General features: G+C 39.5%; 1 long non-coding RNA gene across 2 annotated transcripts in view; it reads left to right on the top strand.

Annotated features, from left to right (window-relative positions):
- Positions 1 to 20,241, top strand: part of LOC140507259 (uncharacterized) — a 60,411-nt gene that overhangs the window by 39,724 nt on the left and 446 nt on the right. For both annotated transcript variants that reach the window (XR_011968269.1, XR_011968268.1), the window contains 2 exons: positions 13,129 to 13,221; positions 19,672 to 19,721. This is a non-coding gene — a long non-coding RNA (uncharacterized lncRNA). The remainder of the gene's footprint in view (positions 1 to 13,128; positions 13,222 to 19,671; positions 19,722 to 20,241) is intronic.

The following is a 20,241-nucleotide window of genomic DNA, read 5'->3' as shown; positions in this document are numbered from 1 at the left end:
CCATGCCCTTTGTGCATACACCTTCTAACTGCCCTAGTAATGGGAAAGTTCTTAGGACTTATGAGTATCCCATGTAGGTAAGTAAACAGTTAAATTTTATTGAATTATTTATGATTTAACTTTCTTGTTTATCTTTTTATTTTTCTCGAGTCTGTTATTTGAAAGTCAGATTTTCTATTCAGCTCTGGACTTTTCATCAGAAATGCTCGAAAGTCCTCTATTTCATTGAATATCTATTTCCCCTCCTTAAGGATTATACTCAGATTTTCTGAGTAGATGATTCTTGATTGTAATCTTAGCTCTTTTGCCCACTGGAAATTCATATGCCAAGCCTTCTGATCCTTTAATGTAGAAGCTGCTAAATCTTGTGCTGTCCTAACTATGGCTCCATATTTGAATTGCTTTTTTGCTGCTTGAAATATTTTCTCCTTGAACCTGGGAGCTTTAAATTTATCTATAATATTCCTGGGAGCTTTCATTTTGGGATTTCAGGAGGTATTTAGTGGATTTTTAAAATATTTTACTCAATGGTTCTAGAATGTTAGGGAAGTTTTCCTTGATAAATTCTTAATGCCTGGGTTCTTTTTCTGATTATTGCTTTCAAGTAGTCCAATAATTCTTAAATTATTTTTCCTTGATCTATTTCCAGGTCAGTTTTTTTTTCCACTGAGATATTTCACATTTTTTTTCTATTTTTCATTCTTTTAATTTTGTTTTATTGTTTCTTGATGTCTCATGGAGTCAGTAACTTCTACTTTCCTAATTCTACTTTTTAAGAAACAATTTTCTTCAGTTCGCATTTGTATCTCTTTTCTGTGTGAACAATTCTAGTTTTTATGAGTTTTCTTCACTGTATTTTTGTGCCTCTTCACCGTTTAGTCTTTGCTGGTTTTTTTTGAGGTGTTATTTCCCTCAGTATTTTTTTCTGTGCTTCCTTTACCAGTTGTTGATTCTTTTTTCATTATTTTTTTCATCACTGTCTTATGTTTCCTTAATTTTATGTTTCCTTAATTTTTCTGCTACCTCTCTTTTTTGATTTTTAAAGTTCTTTTCGAACTGCTCCAGGGCCTGAGCCCAATTCACAATTTTTTTTGAGGCCTTCCATATTGTTACTTTATTTCATTGTCTTCTTCTGAGTTTGTGTTTTGATCTTCCCTGTCACGTTAGTAACTTTCTATAGTCAGGTTACTTTTTTTTTAGTGTATTATTTATTTTTTTAAACAAGTTTTTTTTTTTTAAATTCTGAATTCAAGATTCTCTCCCTTTTCTTTCCTTTTTTTAAATTAATTTATTTAACTTTTAACATTCATTTTCACAAAATTATGAGTTCCAAATTTTCTCCCCATTCGTCCCCTCCCCCGACCCCAAAACACAGAGCATTCTAATTGCCCGATCACCAATCTGGCTCTCTTCTATCATCCCTCCCTTCCCTTGTCCCCATCTTCTTTTTTGTCCTGTAGGGCCAGATAGCTTTCTATACCCCTTTACCTGTATTTCTTATTTCCTAGTGGCAAGAACAGTACTCAATGGTTGTTCCTAAAACTTTGAGTTCCAACTTCTCTTCCTCCCTCCCTCCCCAGCCATTCCCTTTGGGAAGGCAAGCAATTCAATATAGGGCATATCTGTGTAGTTTTGCAAATAACTTCCATAATAGGTGTGTTGTATAAGACTAATTATATTTCCCTCCATCCTATCCTGCCCCCCATTGCTTCTATTCTCTCTTTTGATCCTGTCCCTCCCCAAGAGTGTTGACTTCAAATTGCTCCCTCCTCCCATTGCCCTCAATTCCATCATTCCCCCAACCCTGCTTATCCCCTTCACCCCCACTTTCCTGTATTGTAAGATAGGTTTTCATACCAAAATGAGTGTGCATTTTATTCCTTCCTTTAGTCAAATGTGATGAGAGTAAACTTCATGTTTTTCTCTCACCTCCCTTCTTTTTTCCTCCACTAATAAGTCTTTTGCTTGCCTCTTTTATGAGAGATAATTTGTCCCATTCCATTTCTCCTTTTCTCCTCCCAATATATTTCTCTCTCATTGCTTGATTTCATTTTTTTAATATATTTTCCTATCCTCTTCAATTCATTCTGTGCACTCTGTCTCTATGTGTGTGTGCATGTGCATGTGCATGTGTGTGTGTGTAATCCCACCCAGTACCCAGATACTGAAAAGTTTCAAGAGTTATAAATATTGTCTTTCCATGTAGGAATGTAAACAGTTCAACTTTAGTAAGTCCCTTATGACTTCTCTTTGCTGTTTGTCTTTTCATGCTTCTCTTCATTCTTGTGTTTGAAAGTCAAATTTTCTTTTCAGCTCTGGTCTTTCCATCAAGAATGCTTGAAAGTCCCCAATTTCATTGAAAGACCATTTTTTCCCCTGAAGTATTATACTCAGTTTTGCTAGGTAGATGATTTTTGGTTTTAGTCCTAGTTCCTTTGACTTCTGGAATATCTTATTCCATGCCCTTCAATCCCTTAATGTAGAAGCTGCTAGATCTTGTGTTATCCTGATTGTATTTCCACAATACTTGAATTGTTTCTTTCTAGCTGCTTGTAATATTTTCTCCTTGACCAGGGAACTCTGGAATTTGGCCACAATGTTCCTAGGAGTTTCTCTTTCTGGATCTCAGGAAGTGATCGGTGGATTCCTTGAATACTTATTTTGCTCTCTGGTTCTAGAATCTCAGGGCAGTTATCCTTGATAATTTCATGAAAGATGATGTCTAAGCTCTTTTTTTGATCATGGCTTTCAGGTAGTCCCATAATTTTTAAATTGTCTCTCCTGGATCTGTTTTTTCCAAGTCAGTTGTTTTTCCAATGAGATATTTCACATTACCTTCCATTTTTTTCATTCTTTTGGTTTTGTTTTGTGATTTCTTGGTTTCTCATAAAGTCGTTAGCCTCCATCTGTTCCATTCCAATTTTGAAAGAACTATTTTCTTCAGTGAGCTTTTGAACCTCCTTTTCCCTTTGGCTAATTCTGCTTTTGAAAGCATTCTTCTCCTCATTGGCTTTTTGAACCACTTTTGCCAATTGAGTTAGCCTATTTGTCAAGGTGTTATTTTCTTCAGCATTTTTTGGGTCTCCTTTAGCAAGGTGTTGACCTGCTTTTCATGCTTTTCTTGCATCTCTCTCATTTCTCTTCCCAATTTTTCCTCCACCTCTCTAACTTGATTTTCAAAATCCTTTTTGAGCTCTTCCATGGCCTGAGCCCATGGAATATTTATTCTGAATGTGTGGGATACAGAAGCTTTGACTTCTATGTCTTTCCCTGATGGTAAGCTTTGTTCTTCCTCATCAAAGAGGAAGGGAGGAGATATCTGTTCACCAAGAAAGTAACCTTCTATGGTCTTATTTTTTTTCCTTTTCTGGGTATTTTCCCAGCCAGTGACTTGACTTCTGAGTGTCCTCTCCACACCCACCATGCCTCCAGATCTGCCCAGCCAGCAATTGGGGTCTGAGATTCAAATGCTGCTTCCCAGCCTCAGGGCTTTGGGTGGGGGCAGGGCTGCTATTCAGTGTGGGATTAAGTTCTGGTGCTCAGGTGGGGGCAGGGCTGCCACATGGGGCTCAGTTCCCTCAGGGGGTTTATGCAGAGACCTTCAACAATGGATCTGAGCTCCTGCCTGCTTTGGGAGTCCCTGTCTGCTGCTGCCTCCACTGCTACCTCCCAAGGGGGCCTGAGTTATGGGGACACCCCACTCCCCTCTCGGTGAACCAAAAAAACTCTCTCACTGACCTTTAGCACCTGTGGGTGGAGGGACCTGAGTGGTTGCTGGAGATTCTGTCCCTGAAGAGGATCCCCCTAAGATCCCCCTAGGATCTGCTCTTCTCAGTGCCCCTCGGCCTAGGCAGGGCTGGGCTCTGCTCTGGGTCTCGTGCGTGACAGATCTTTGGGGTCAGTTTTTCATGTCTCTCTGGAACAGAAATCTCCACTCTGTTGTTCTGTGGCTTCTGCTGCTCCAGAATTTGTTGGGATTTCTTATTTACAGGTGTTTTATGGGCTGTGGGTTCAGAGCTAGCATATGTGTATCTTTCTACTCTGCCATCTTGGCTCCTCCCCCCTCAGGCTACTTTTTTGCTGTTTGCTCATTTTTCCAGTCTATTTTTTTTTTAACTTTTAACTCTACATTAAAGTTGAACTGTGCTCCACAAGTGGAGAGGCACTGCCTCAAGCTTTACATATTTTGGTATGGCTATTTTCACATCTAGTTCTGGGAGTCTGTAAGTTTTAAATTTTTTCAAGGTAGTGTGACTTAATGAGATGTGTGTGCTACTCTCCTGGCCTTTATGATCTTCTTTGAGTGTCCATAGGCACTCTTTTCCTCATGGGAACTGTAAGCAAGGTCCCTCTACTCCTGTGGCCACAAGTTTTGGTCTTCCTTTTACCCTGGAGCTGTGACCTAGAAATGTATCTGGACAATACAACAGAGTCCTGTACCCAGTGCCAGCATTTCCGTTACCATTTGTGGGCTATGAGTTCAGGAAGGTGCTGCCACCAATTCAGTTGCTCCCAAGGCCTGCTGATGGCTTTTCTGCAGGTATTTCCTGTGCTGGACTGTATGCCACTCTCACCATGGTGTGACAGCCCTTTTCCTCCAACCTTCTAGATTATCTTGGGCTGGAAAATTTTGTTTCACCCATCTTTTTGTGGGTTCTTCCACTCCAGAATTCATTTTGAGGCATCATTTTTATCTTCTTTGGAGGGGAATTTTGGAGAGCTCAGGAGAGTCCCTGCTTCTTCTCCATCATCTAGTCCCACCTTTTTTTGTAGTGTCTGTTTTTTATTATTTTGGCATGGCATGAAGATTCAATATTTCTATGTTTAGAATTATTTCTGTAAAGAGGATTTTATAATTGCCATCATATAGCTTTTCTGTATATTGGGGCACATTGACTTCCAACCATTTTATATATTCGATGGTTATTTTGAATGGAACTTTTCTTTTTTTCTTTTAATACTGAGTTTTGTTGGCAATATACAGAAATAATGATTTATGTAATTTTTATTTTATAATCTGAACTGTTTCTAAATTGATTCATACTCTTTAATACATTATTGTAGCCTTTTTGATAGGATTTTATTTAATATTTATTGGAGATATTTCTTTCTCTACTTTATCTCTCCCTGATTTTGGTATCAAGACATATTTGTTTCTTAGAAAGAGTTTAAAAGATTTATTTCCCTACTTTTATAAGCAGTTTATTTAATATTGAAACTAATTGTTCTCTGATTTATTTGTTGGAATTCACTTTTAAAGTCAAACAGTTATAGAGTGTTTTATGGCAGGTATACTGTGTAAATGACTGGATTTTGTAAGAATCTATGGTCAGATCCTGTCTTAAACACTTATTAACTGTTTGGTCCTTAGTAAATCAGTTCACCTTTTTCAGTCTCAGTTTCTGCATCTGTAAAATGAAGATAACATCACTATCTCTCAGAGGGTTGTTTGAGGAGGACCACAAGAGATAATGCATAGAGTTCTTGCCAGATCTCAGTGTTCTATATATATAATTGCTAGGTATTCATCATCATTATTATTGGTAATAATAATAGTTTGTTCAATTTTTTTCTGATGTTGAGTTATTTGAATAATCTCTTTTTTCTGTTAATGTGGGAACTTATTGTTTTTGTGAGTATTCATCCATTTCACTTCCTTTATGAGTTTAAAAATTGCTGTGGTTCTGCCTTCTACCAGATAAGACCCCTGAATCCAATCACTGATGTGACCCTGTCTCTTGAAACAGATTGGACTTTGAACCTTGAGGAAGTAACTACCCATTAGAAATGTAACCTACAAGTTTCATGTTGGTAAAGTAGGCTCAGACAGGTTGTGGCAGAGGGTGGCATTGTAGCAATCAGTATTCATTGAAGCCTCAATTCATTCATCTCATTAAATATAGACCATCTATCTTCAGGTTAAGATATATTAAACTGGACCTTGAGAAAGAAGTTATGCAATATCAGAGGTACAATGGAAGAAAAAGTCTAAAATAATATCATGGATTTATTTTGTGTGGGGGTGAGGGATTGAGTGATACTTTCTATGTGGAGAAAAGAGAGTGTCTATGTGATTGGGGTGAGGAATAAGGAGAGAGTTATTTTATGTATAGGCAGAGATGTCTACTTTCTGAGATTCTTTCCCCTTGATTGTGTGTAATAACATCACAAAACAACAAACTTTTAGGTTCTTGCCAATTTCTAGATACAATAGTTGCAGAATTAACTTACAGAAAAGTATACTTTTAGAAAAATTCAATTTTTCTTCTTTGTTCTGTCACCTTATGCAATTCAAGTTTTTCCTCACTTGCCTTTCCCCTGGGCCACTGAGAATATAACAGATCTGACTAGGGGACCTACTTGCTTGCCACACACAGCTATATTTCCCACAAGGCTTTGGGGCTCATTCCTGGAGATTCTCTCAGAGAGAGTATCTGTTGCAGCAGACATCTCTGGGTATGGGACTTATCAAGGGGAAAGGCAGAGAGTGGCAAACATCAGAAGAGTTTTTGTCTATATTCACTAATGGATAACCTATCAAGAATAAAAAAGCTGGAAGTGAGAGGGGTCCTGTTTAGCTCATCCAATAAGGAAGTAGGAAGGGGATGGAATGTTGCTCTTTGTTCCTGTAGTACACAGAATGAAGTTCAAGAAGTCTAGATTCCCAGCCTATGCTGTGTGTGAGTGACTGCCACTTTCTTTCCTTGTGCCAGTTTTGATCAAATATTTTCCCTGTGTTCTATGAGCTCAAACTGATGCTATCAACCAATGTGCCTGTTCCTCTCAGTGAGCATCTCAGAGCAGCTGTTTGCCAATCACTTAACAACTTTGCTCCTAAGTAGCTTGTGTGGGTAGCTTCACTTCTATTAAATGAGAAGCTTGTACCATAATCCAAGAAGCATCCCTCAGCTCATAGCTCTCAGAATTTCTCTGCAACCTTAGCACAAAATCAGGACCTGGAACCTGCAGTTCTAGTTTCCCCTTCAATATTACTATGTTCAGAAATCTCATGGATTATGCACTTGCTCTTGGGAAAACCTCCAAAGTTCAGTGCCAAAGTCTTCGAGGAGCTCAAGATGAGAATAAAAGCAAGTCTTTTACCTGACCTGTTATATCTTCCCTCAAGTGAAGAATTTGCAGTCCCTATAAATTATGTAGGCTATGTTGGAAAGTCTATGAGCATGCATCATAAGCATATAATTTAGAGTGTAACAAGTAATCATAACAGCTACCACTATCCATATGCATAGAAATCACATTAAAATTGACTGTAGCAAGTATTATTAGTATATGGAGCAGTCATGCCACCTGTACTTGGGCATCCTTATCTCCTTCCTACTGGATCCTAGACAGTACCATTGGGGCTAAGTTCAGAGAGGTCAGCTTTCACCATATTTTTCTTGGACCCCCAGGACTCCATGTCACTTTCAGGACATTTCAAAACCATGCTCTATACCCACCTTTCTCCTTGTAGTTCCTCTTTATCTATTGTCTTCTCTCATTAGACTGTCATGGCAAAGACTGTCTTGCCTGCTTATAGTTGTATTCTCAGGTTTCGATGCATAGTAATAACTTAGTAAACACTTTTTCACAAATTCATTCACTCAACTTCAAGGAGCTTCCTCCTTGAAAAGTCCTATGGCCAGACTTGCTTTGTGATAGATTAGGAATTCTGTAGTTCCCAGGTCCAAAGTCATGTGGAAGATGTAGTCTAGAAAGAAAACACAGACACACACAATACGCAACAAAATTTTGCTAATAAAACTTACATGCATTTAATGATAAGATTACCTGGTTCATTACTGTTTTAGCTAAAACTTTTGAACTAAACTGGAAACAAAACGGGACTCCATTTAAAGATCTACATACTAATTCCCAATCCCTCCCCACTCCTCTCTATTCTCCCCACTTTGTCTCCTGTGGTCTCTCCACCTATGTAGCATGATTTGCATGGAAAACTCAACACTTAAATCTATAAAATTATGTGTGGGCTTCTGTGCATAAAGGTATTTGACTTTGCAAAGTCATTTAGCCCATAGGTTTGCCCAGATAGTTCCAGAACTTGAAGCAAAGGAGATTATTATAAGGTTTAAACAAGTGGGAGAAAGAAACCATGTTCAAAAGGTAACAACGTTTCTAGTCTTTGAGCTCATCGAAGAAGTTTGCCACTCTATCACTCTTTCAATTCATAGATAATAGGCTTTCAAAGAAGGTTGCCCAGGTCTTGGCCCCTCCAGATAGGCTTCAGTAGAGAACTCTGGGTTAATCATCAGGCATTTCTTTGCCTTGACCCCAGTACTTTGTGTTAATCTTATATCTTTTAAGAGGTAAATAAACTAAGGAAAGTTTTCCAGGGAATCAAGGGTGGAAGATTAGGGAGCTACCCTGTGAGATGAAAGAGTTAAAGGGAAGCAAAATAGACATAACTTGTGGTTAAGTAATCGATATCACCTGTGCAGCTAGAAACCTACACACCTGTCTGACAGCGCTCAGACCACTCACCCTGCCCTCTAAGGATGGGTTGGAAAGTTGAAGCTTTGCTTTGGTTTATCCTGAGGGTTCCTGATTGGATCTTGGGTTGAATAAATAGCTAGGACACAACTTTCTCAGGCACCAAGCTGTGTGGCCCTTTTCTTTCAACAATCTTAATAAGCACTTACCATGAGTAATAAAATCTTTTAGGCACTGGAGTTGGTTAAAAAATAAATGCAAGTGCATCCCTTACCTCAAAGAGATGCTACCAATAAAAATTTGAGAGAGTCCCTTATCTATCCTATCCCCAAATCTGCATTATTTACAGTCTATTTAATCCCTGGACTGAGCTGGGCCTCAGCAGGACCCACACTAGATTTATAGGCAGTACCACTTCTTTCTCAAAATTGCAGCCCTGCCTTCTCCTCCTTTTCCCTATAGCAGAGGAACTGCAAAATGCTATATATAGTTGAGTGAATAAGTTCATAGATGAATGAAAAAGCATTTATTAAGTGCTTACTGTGTATATCACATTATACTAAGGTCTGGGAATACAATAAGAAAATCTAGGCAGAAAGGTACAAGTTTGCAAAAGCAGATCAGATGGCAAAGCTCTGAAATCCTCAGGACACATTGGCAAAACAGATGGCAATGCACCCTCTTTTACATCATCACACTGATAGAAACCACATCTGTTTCTGATATTGAACCATTTGACTGTGCAAGGACTTTGGTAGTGAGAACTTTTTAGTAGCTGTGGCTTCCGAGGAGCTGGGGGCAGTGGCCAGGAGGCATTTCCACAAAGTTTGCTTCTCTGGACAATGGCTGCTGGGGCTTGAGCTGATATTTTGCTTGGGGATATGTTTGTTTTGGGTGGGGAAGAGGGCTAGGTGCTGCTATTTATTCAAAGGCATGAGTGGGAAAAAGACCTCTTAGAACATCTTTCTCTCCCTCTCTCCTATTTGCTGTATGATAATGAGTCGCCTAATCTTTCAGTGTCCCAGACAATTTTCTTAAGTTGAAGGGCATTAGCCATTTTGCATTCATGGGGTGAATTTCCTACAAAAATGAAATGACAACTTGCCTTTTCTCTTACCTCTTTCCCTCAATGAAGAAACCGGTAACAGAAGATGACCTCAACCATTAATGAAGAGATTTGATTCCTATTTTCCCTTGCTAAGCATAAATACCTGATGACTCATATTTACCCTGGCTATGACTGCTTATGGCGGCCCTGTCTCAGACCTCAGGGTGACCTAGGACATAACTAAATGTTATTCAACTAGAAGAAAATCCTGAGAAAACTCCTCTCTAGTATGGAGGCTTTCCATGACAGATATTGAAAATAATAGTAACAAGTGCCAAAGTGTGATGGTCACTTTTTTTTTGTCAGCATGATTTCTTTATATTAGAATCAGAGAGCTCTGTCCTGACCTTTTTCTCTTCAGTCTCTATCCTGTTTGGTTTGGTGATTTCATCAGATCCCATGGATTCTCAATTATCAAATCTACTTATCCAGCCCTAAGTTCGCTACTGACCTCCAATGTCACTTCTCCGACTGGGTACTAGATATCTCAAACTAAGTGTTGTATACATACATACATATGTGTGTGTGTATCTTAAATTTGACAAGTCCAAAAACTGAGCTCATTATCCCCCCCACCCCAAACCTTCTATCCTTCCAAACTTCCCTATTATTGTCAAGGGCACCTCTATCATTCTAGTCTTCCAAAGAAATAATTGTATCATTAGAGTCCTGAAGATGTGTTGTAGACTCTTGGAAATATTTGCCTCCAACATTCTTAGACTGCTCATCACTTTTAGCTTTCCAGTTTTAAAATTCTCAATCAAGCACCTAAAAAAGCCCAAATAAAGCCATGCCAATCTCATCCTTTTGGGGAGCAATTATCAGGTCACATCTTACAGATACACAAAAACAACTCATTTATAAATTGGGCACCAAGCCCAAGATGGAGACTCCATTCCAGAAAGAATATAGTCAATCCTCAACTTTCATGGGAGCAACCTTCTAGAAAATGGTGAAAAGGTGATACATTAAACCTATGGGAAATAGGGAGCTAGGTTCTTAAAATCATCAGAAACTAATCTTTGGCTAGAGATCGCTGAAAATACAGTTTTCTAATAGAGTACTTTTTAACAACATAGTAATGTTGAAATAACCATAAAATGCAGTACACAAAATAAAACTGATAACATACAAGGCATTTTTTCTTATAATTCCATAGAATTCTGTGACATTTTGTGACCTTTCTCAATAGAAACAAGACATTGACTTCAGATAATATTAATTTTTGATAACACATGAAATCTACAATACCACAAATACTGTACAGCAAATACAATTCCTCAAATTAAAATATTTTTAATCTCAATCTTGATTCCACTTTGTCAGATTGATGGTGTAAGGGCATTATACTATGTACTATACTGCTATAAACCTCTCTACCCCTTTATAATGGTAGAGTGAACAAGACTAGTGAAGAACCTAGTAGGATACCAGTCATTCCACAAGCTTGTCTGCACTGTGTCTCATTTTTTCTCATTTGCACATAGCCATGAATGTGCATGGTTGCCAACACAGAAAGTGAAAATGAGGTTTCTAACAAATTTATGTGTATCCTTAAAGCCACAAAAGTTAAATGCCAGCATATTAAGGATTGTCTGTACTTATGATCAGAGAGGCTGGCAACCTTGATTTTCATTGTGTTAGGGGGTAGGGTGTTAATTTCTACATCCTGTCAGCAATACCAAGTGTGTACAGTATGGTATCACTTCAGATAAAAAATACAGTTATAGAAATTCTTACAAATATTCCTATCATACTACATGTTTAAGTTAAGGTTAGTTTTAGGACTACCTCAAAATTGCATACCTAAGAAAATGGTTGCAAGAGGGTTTCTGGGCACCTGGACCTTTCATTGACAATGGTGAAAATCTAAGCATCATGGTGCTCATAGCTCTTTTCAAGATCTAGATCATGGCAGTGGCCATTTCCTGCTTGAAGCTCAGGGCAGCACAACACAGCTTCCTCTTGATGCCACACAAAATTTTCCTTCCAGGTGTAGTGGTAAAACAGGAGGCTGTCCTATTTAAAATCTTCATGAGGTAATCTATCAGATAATAGCCAGCCAGATCCAGACAGAGGATAGCACAGGGAGGAGCAGGAGCTTCAAAGATGGACACCATCACACAATGACGATGACGACGGCGACGACGACTGTAGCTTGATATGGTGCATTAAAGTTTGTAAATATTTTTTCATCTGGTCCTCACAGCAACCTTGGGATGTTATTACTATCCTCATTTTACAGATAACGAAGCTGAGACCAAAAAATTACACTGAATGCCCCAAATTACAAGCTTTTAAATGTCTGCCACAGGATTTGGACTTAGGTCTTTCTGACTTCAGGTTTAGCACTCTATTTACTGTACTGTCTAGGTGCCTTTGGCAAAACCAAAGGTATAGAGAATCAGCCCAGCCTGGATGTCAATATACAGGCTAAGTGTTGGAGGTCTCAAAAAAGATGTTTCATAATTTGTATCTTGGAATTTAGCTTCAGAGGAGTTTCTAGTAGCACAGGGTACTGCAGGGACCATGTGGAATCCATTGTAGAAAGTATGGTTCATGGTCTCTCTTTCCCAGAGAGTGGGTAATAAAACCGTGTTTGCTGGTGTATGGCAGCCAAAATGCCTCTCTCACTCCAGTCCTCATTTCCTACAGAGCTATCTTTCCGGCCCCTATGAACCATCACATCTGGTATCTGGGGTGGGCCAGTGATTGTGGAGAACACCTCCTAAGCTGCATCGACTTATATATGAGGCCCTCAGAAAAGCTACCTTAGCCTCAACATACTTTGTGCTAGTCCACATCCATGACTGACCCACTAATGTTTATTTTATTCTCTAGTCAGCCCAGAGGTACACACTTAGCTCAGAAGAAAGGCATTTAGTGGAAGTAAAAAAGAAAATAGAACAGTAGGACATTCAGGGTCACACTCTCCCACAAATGTGTACACTTATCCCTATCTATGTCTCTTTCTCTGTCTCCATTTATAGGGGCAGCTAGGTGGTGCAGTGGATAGAGCACCAGTGCAGAAGTCAGGAAGACCTGAGTTCAAATCTCACCTCAGACACTTGACACTCACTAGCTGTGTGACCTTGGACATGTCACTTAACCCCAACTGCCTCATCCTTGATCATCTCCAGTCATCCTGATGAATATCTGGTCACTGGATTCAGATGGCTCTGGAGGAGAAGTGAGGCTGGTGACCTGCACAGCCCTCCCTCACTCAAAACAAAGTCAAGCGCAAGACATGTCATTATTTCTCTGATGGCATGGTCTTCTTTGGCAATGAAGGACAAACACACACATCTCCATTTATATTACATCTCTATAGATATGTAAATATTATATAGATATATATTACATATGTATATATAACCTATGTATGTGAATATATGCATACACATACACATATACATGCATACACAAGCAGTCCTGGTATGACGTCTCAGGATGGATGCATAGCTATCTGGCTTTGCCTTCATCTTCCAGAGAGAATCCTCTTTAAGAGAGAGTGACTTTCTGAATAACTTTTTCTTACAAGCATATTAACCCTGCTGTTTACTCAATAGGACTTGACCTGCCTTTCAAGGAAGATGTATTGTTCCTGATTCTGGAAATCTTTGAAATAGATTGTTTTCCTGTTATTGCTGAAGCTGTGACTGGTGAGATGTTCTTTGAAATCTGGGAAAAGAAGGGGGAAAGGGGGTCAGAGTTATCAGATTTCCTCAGGGACAAATGTCCTAGGCTTTCTTTTGGGTCTAAGGATGGGAGAAAAAGAGAGAGAGCTAAGCATCAGAACTGGAGGAAGAGACTGCCTAAGTTATCCTTTATAGTGGCCATACTTAGCAGCTCCCTTCTGTGATTTAAACCAATAACTAATTTCTAGAAATAATTTTTTTATAATATAAAGTGTTATTCTCATACGGTATATTCAGAGAAAGTTTCTGGTCTGGTTTCTGACATATACTGCTTTCTGTGCTCTAGCAGATTCTGGAATCTGTAATTTGCAGGACATTTGCCTATATGTACTGGAGTTTCCTTATTGGGGAATTCCCTAGACCAATGAAATTGTAAATCTAGACATCCCCTCCCCAAATGACTCCTTGTAATCTTTTATTAAAAGAAGTGAGTACTGTGCTAAGGAACAGGGATGCAAATAAATACAAAAGGAGACCTTGGCTTCAGAAAACTTCCATTCTGAAAGGGGAAGGCAGCACAGAGGCCACTGGTGGAAGTCAGAGAGATGGTGAGGTACACTGATCCACCCTTTTCAGAAGGCAGTGGTCCTGTTGGTTTGTGGGCAGTTCTCAGAACAGAAAAGGGAGAATGGGAAGAAGTGGGAGTGGGGATGGAATGTCTAGGGTGAGGATGAGGGTGCATGATCCTAGGCAATGAAGTGGATAAGCCTCATATCTAAAAGTCATCCCTTCTCCAAAGTCTCTTGGATAGAATTGTGAGCCCAAGTGTGAGAGCCTTTGATTCAAGAGACAACCTGATAGAGTAGAAGAGCCCTGGACTGAGAGTCAGAAAAACCAGGTTTGAATTCCAGCTCTGCCACTGACTACATACATGCATATAGCCCTAACACTAGCTGACATTAATAGAGCACTTCAAGGTTTAATCCTCACACAACAGCCTTTGAGTTTGGTGCCATTTTTATTATTATCTCTCTCCATTTTAGAGATGAGGAAGTTGAGGCTGAAAGAGGTGAAGCAACCTGTCCACAGTTATACAGCCAGGAAGTATGTGGAGAGGATGCAAATTCATGTCTTCCTGACTCTCAGTTCACTGCTCTTATCCACTTGGCCACCCAAACACTTAAGGTCACTTAACCTCCTTCTATCTCAGTTTCCTCATCTGTAAAATGAAGGAGTTGTGCTCCATAGACTCTACGATCATTCCCAGTTCTAAACTGATGATACGCCTAGACTTTATTTTGAGCAGAGCGTTTAGGAGGGGAGGGGTTAGGCTTGGGCAGGGCAAATATTGTATAAAACTAAAGCAAACGATATTAGGGAATTCAAACTAAAAATAATAGGGAGTAATTGTGCCAATTTCTTCAGAAACATAAACATTGGAAATTAATTCACCTAAAACAGATGACAGCTAGCATTTATGTCATGCCTACTCTGTGCCAGTCACTGTGCTAAGAACTTATAAATACCACCTCATTTGATCCTCACAAGAACCCTGAGGAGTAGGTATAGGTGAGGAAACTGGGGCAGAGAGAAGTTAAGTGACTTGTCCAAGAACACACAGCTAGCAATAATAATGAACAAGTGTTGACATGCCATCTATAAACCATATTTCTTTGAAGGCCACCACACGTTTCTGTAATTTGGCCAAAGAGTAATCCTTTGATTTCTTTTCCCTCAAAGCCCCTGGGAAATATAAGCTTTAATGGTTCGTCATTTGGACAGGTTTTCTCACCACACTGGATTTCTCAGACTGGGGAACTCAACATTAGAAGTTTGGAAGCTGCAGATGGTGGATGGAATACCATGTGGCAGCTCTAACTGTCTTGCTCGTTTCTTGGTTCCAGAGGTTCTTAAAGTGGAATGGATGTAATATGGCCTGACACCTCTATGGTTGTTGCCTTCCTCTAAAGTTCTTGTAGGATGGACTTTTAGACGTGGATAAAAATGGGTTTTATTTAGTCTTCTGTCTTCTGTCAGCTAGGTGGCATAATGGATAGAGTGCTGGGCCCGGGATTAGGAAAACTCATTTTCCTGAATTCAAATCTGGCCTCAAATACTTGCTAGCTGTGTGATCCAGCTCCAAATATGGTCCCTCATTCCCATCTACCTCAGCCATATGCCATCTCTGTCCCACTTTAGGTCTACCTGTCCCTGCTATTGTGCCTTCTGGAACTTGCACTGCAAGATTAACATACTTCTCTTCATTTTAGAGTTTTTTTGTTAATCTTTTTATTTTCTGGCACTTCCTGAGATATCATTCCCTCAAAGAAACTACCCCAGCCACCCTTTGTAGTACTGATCATATCTTCTCTCTTACCTCCTGGAATGTTCCTGTCTCCCCACTGCTCCTCTAAGATTCTCCTCCCACTATTCACTCAACAACCTTTTCTCCCTTGAGGTTTGCACTATTCAGATTTGTCACCCAAATCTGGATGCTGCTCACTGTCATCCTTCAGAGACACTGTTTTTCCTTTCTTAATGAATTGTGGTTGACTCAGAAGCTCCCTCTCCACATCAACTCCTGTTCTTATACTTTAGAATTCTTCGACAAACATGCTTGATATTCCTTCAAATATTTTTAACTTTTCAGTTTTTCACTCTACCCATCTCACATGATTTACTCCACTACGACATCTCAGGTACACACCAAAGTCTAGTTTAAGAACTCTAAAATTACTTTTATCTTACCATAATCTTTTTATATACCTTATGCAATTTTTTGTAACCACTATGACTTTCAATTCCTACATCTTTCAGAATTTTTCCAGATGCCCCTGCTCTAGCTACACCCTCTTCCCTTTCCAATTTCAACCATGTGGTCAACAAATTCACCATTTCTCTAATCTATTTTCTTCTTAAACCTCACCTTGTTCTCTCAACTTCTTGTCACTCATGCCCTATCAAAGACAACCCTTGGATAACTCCCATCATCCACCTCTTTTTCTTCTTCATGGATATGGAGGAAATAAATCACATAATTATGTTGACTGGGAGCACTACAAATTTATGTTGTCTAATCTCAACTAAGTCTTAACAAGACAACCCTTCCATTTCTCTCTAACTGATTCTCTGTTCCACTTAGCATGAAAACTGGTCTAAAGCAGGTCTCTTCAAGCCTACTACAGCACCCAGATATCTTCAAACTTTCAGCCCCCCAAAAATTGAGGCCATTCACTGCAAAATCCCTTCTCTGCCCTTCATCTTGCCTCATGTTCCAGTGGCCATATCCCTCACTAGGCCCACTTCACTAGATGAAGAGATGACCCTTCTCCTGGACAAAGCCAAGCACTCTAATGTGCCTAGATCATTCCATTTCCTTTGGTTCTCATGAGCATATTGTCCACTCCCACTCCCTATCATCCTCACTCTCTCCCCCTCCAGTGGTTCCTTTCCTGCCTTCAAAGGTGGCCTGAGTCTCCTCCTCACTTTTAAAGAACCCTTTTAGATCCCTATTTGCTGTCTGCAGTAGTTATATGGAACTGTGGCAATCTACCATTCTATATCTCTCATCTCCTTCTCAGCTCTTAAAGTCATCTACCTTCTGTCATCTATTTATCTCTTCTTATTCTCTTTTAAATCCTCTTTTTTTCTGATTTCTGACATCATCATTCAACTAAAACCACGCTGATCTCTTAATCTAATGACCTTTTCTCCATCCTCATTCATTTTCAACCTTTTGTAAAATCTGACCTTATTACTCATGTTCTCCTGGATACTTTCTCTGGGTTTTCTTCTTCTTCCTTGGTTGACTACTCATCAGTATATTTTTTGGGATCTTCCTCCATGCCACTCCTCCTAACTGTTTATGTCCAAGACTCTGTCCTGGACCCTTTTTTTCTTTTCTCTTTATGGTCTCATTTGATAATCTCATCAGTTTCCTTGGGTTCAACTATCACCTCTATACACACTCTTCCCAGATCTATAGATAACTCTCAGTCTCCTTCCTAAACTCTATTTCTATATCACTAATGCCTTTTAAATATTTAGAAATGAATGGCCTGTAAGCATCCAAAACTCAGCATGTCCAAAAGGCAATTCATCATCTTTTCTCCCCAGATCACAGACCTTTTCCAGACTCGTTCCTATTACTTTCAAGGGAACCACAATCCTTCTGGTCATCCAAATGCACAGTGTTGGTGTCATCCGCTACTCTTCACTCTCATTCACCCCTCATGTCCAGTCTGCCTTCCAATCCTGATGCTTTTACCTTCACAAACTGCCCTTATTTGCACTCACATAGCCACAACCTGGAGGCCTGATCCACCTCTGGCCAGGAGCTCTCCCCACTCAATCCATCCTCCACTCAGCTGTTAAACTTATCCTCTCATTAACACAGTTCTGATCTCATCATTGTCCTACTTGTAGACTCCAATGGTTCTTGGTTGATATTTAAAGCTCTTCATAGCCTGGTCCCTTCCTGTCTTTCCATTCTTCTACATATTTACTCCCCTCCAAGCCCTCCACGATCTAGCTCTGTTGGTTTCTTTGTTGTTCCTCATACTGCTCCATTTCCTGTCTGTGCCTCTATGACTCTCTGACCCCTGGAACGCTCTTCCTTCTCACCCTGGTCTTCTAGAATTTCTGACTTCCTTCAAGACTATCTGAGCACTCCCTCTGCAAGGGGCCTTTCCCAGCTACCTTACCCACTAAAATCTTTCCTTCTCATTTTGCCTCCCATCCACTATGTCCACATCTTATACATCCCCCACTGTAGTGTGAGCAGTACCTGGCACATAATAAATGCTTAATAAATACTTACTGATTGATTAATTTGCCAACAGATGCTGAAGCTCAGCAAGCAAGGCTGCTTCTAAAGCTATCTGCCTTATACTAACTAACCCCAGAGGTGATTGAAACAACAACTGCAAGTAGAGCTGGACCGTCTGGCACATAGGATAGTAGAGTCTGAGCTCCAAGGGAAATTTGAGGTCATACAGTTAAGCTCCTGAGGATTTACAGATAAGAAATTGAGATCCAGAGAGAAAAAGTAACTTGCCCAAATAATTTTGATAATAATTTATAGAACTGAGACTCAACTCCAAGTTCTCTGAAAATCTAGTGCCCTTAGTACTAGAATGTTGCCTTCCTAGGATGTCTACAATAGAGGGATAAACTCATGTGTCTTCTATATGGAACAAAACATTTCTGAACTCAAACCTGGTTCCTTGAGAACTGCATACAGTGTTCTGTAATGACTTAGTCCTCTCAGGAGGAAAGGAAGAGATCTACTTCTTTAGACAGGATGTTTATTTATGTGGTTGCTCCATTTCTGCTGGAGATTTGCTTCTCTTATTCAGTCTCCCTTAACTAGGGAGGTTTACAGACACCACTTAGAAGCAGATTAGCCAGGATTCCTGTCCTTGAGCCCTTTTTGATGAGAGAACTTTGGGATTATTAGAGGAGAAAGAGAGGAGAGGAGAAAGGTGAGGGCCAGTGATTGGGACAGGGTGGCCTGTTGCCAGAATAACTTCTCAGATTATGTACTGGGAGGAGGAGTTTTTTGAAGGAGGAGTTTTGAAGAGGTCTAGGTTAATACATCCCAGACTGGGTTTTATGATCCAGGTGCCCAGTTTAGTATCAAAAAGTTCTCCACATATAATCTCAAAAATTAATTTCATTGTACTTAAACTAAAAATAAAAAGGCTTCCTTGGGGGCTTGAATGATTCTGTATTGGGATGATTTTGCAAAATCAAATGAAGTAGAATTAATCTTAGAAAATTTGTGACAGGGGGGACTAAGAATATATACTTTCGAAAAAGGTAAAAAATATTTAATACCTCCTACATGCCAGGTGCTGTGATAAGCACCTTAGAAATATTCTTTCATTGGATACAAGAACCCTGCAAGGTAGATTGCAATTGTTATCCCCATTTTACAGTGGAAGAAACTGAGGCAAATAGAGATTAAATGAGTTGCCTAGCATCACACAGCTTAGTAAGTGTTTGAGGCTGGATTTGAACTCAGGACTTCATGACTTCTTGCCCAGTGCTCCATCCACTGCTCTGACATGACTGCCTTGAGACTTAGAATGTACAGTCTGAAATCACAGCCTGGTATTTTAAATTCCTTCTGTAGAGCTTCATCCTTTTATCTAAAGTTTTCATTTCCTCCTCAAATGCCGCAGTTCGTGTACCACTCTTCTTTTCTCAGCCATACAGTCCTCCATGTAAAGTTTTTGTCATTATTACAGAGTCCACTATAATAAAAGTGAAGCTCAAAGGGGCAAGAGTGGCCCCTTGTATTCCCAGTTGTGAGAATGTGGGTCTGAACTCTACGGATATCACAGACTATGTTGAGAATCAGGGACATGGTGAAGTCAATTTAAAAGAAAACATTACAAACTGGGGATAACTATGGTATAGACACGTATGGTTATTTAACTCTTTCTTGTGGTATCAATTTTATCTATGAAGGAAACCCTTCAGGAGCTGAATGGGGAGAAAAAATCGGCCTGCTCCAAAAGGTGAGAACCCAATTTTCAAATGGGGGCCCATGACGTCTTTCCTTACTTTTTCCGCTATTCTTCTTATGACTGCATGGGCCAGTTTACTCTTAGGATGCTTATCCATCTGATTCTATATCCTAAAAGAGTCTTTAAAATCAGCATGGTCTGAGGGAGAGATCACTGCTCTAGAAGTCAGAAGCTATGGATTCTAATCCTAGTTGTGCACCAGGGCCTTTGACAAGTTGACCCCTGTAAGTTTCCTTAATTTCATGTTTTCCTCCATAATTATTTATGGCCCAAGTTGTTTTAACTCCTCTTTGTCTATTTCTTCACTTGTCAAACAGGTACAATAATACCTTCCATCACTACCTCATGAGCTTGTCATCTGTATCACATGAGGTAATGTTTGTGAAAGTGCTTTGACAACTGTAAAGTACTGTACAAATTTTAAACATTGTATTTATCCAATCTCATATTCTTTTACATATTCTACAATCTCCTTTTCCATATATTCTATATGTGTGGTACAGTTCTTTAC

This window comes from Notamacropus eugenii, chromosome 5 (genome assembly GCF_028372415.1).
Source record: "Notamacropus eugenii isolate mMacEug1 chromosome 5, mMacEug1.pri_v2, whole genome shotgun sequence".
Taxonomy (NCBI): domain Eukaryota; kingdom Metazoa; phylum Chordata; class Mammalia; order Diprotodontia; family Macropodidae; genus Notamacropus; species Notamacropus eugenii.
The sequence above is the reverse complement of the archived record's forward strand: the minus strand, read 5'-3'. Positions and strand labels throughout refer to the sequence as shown.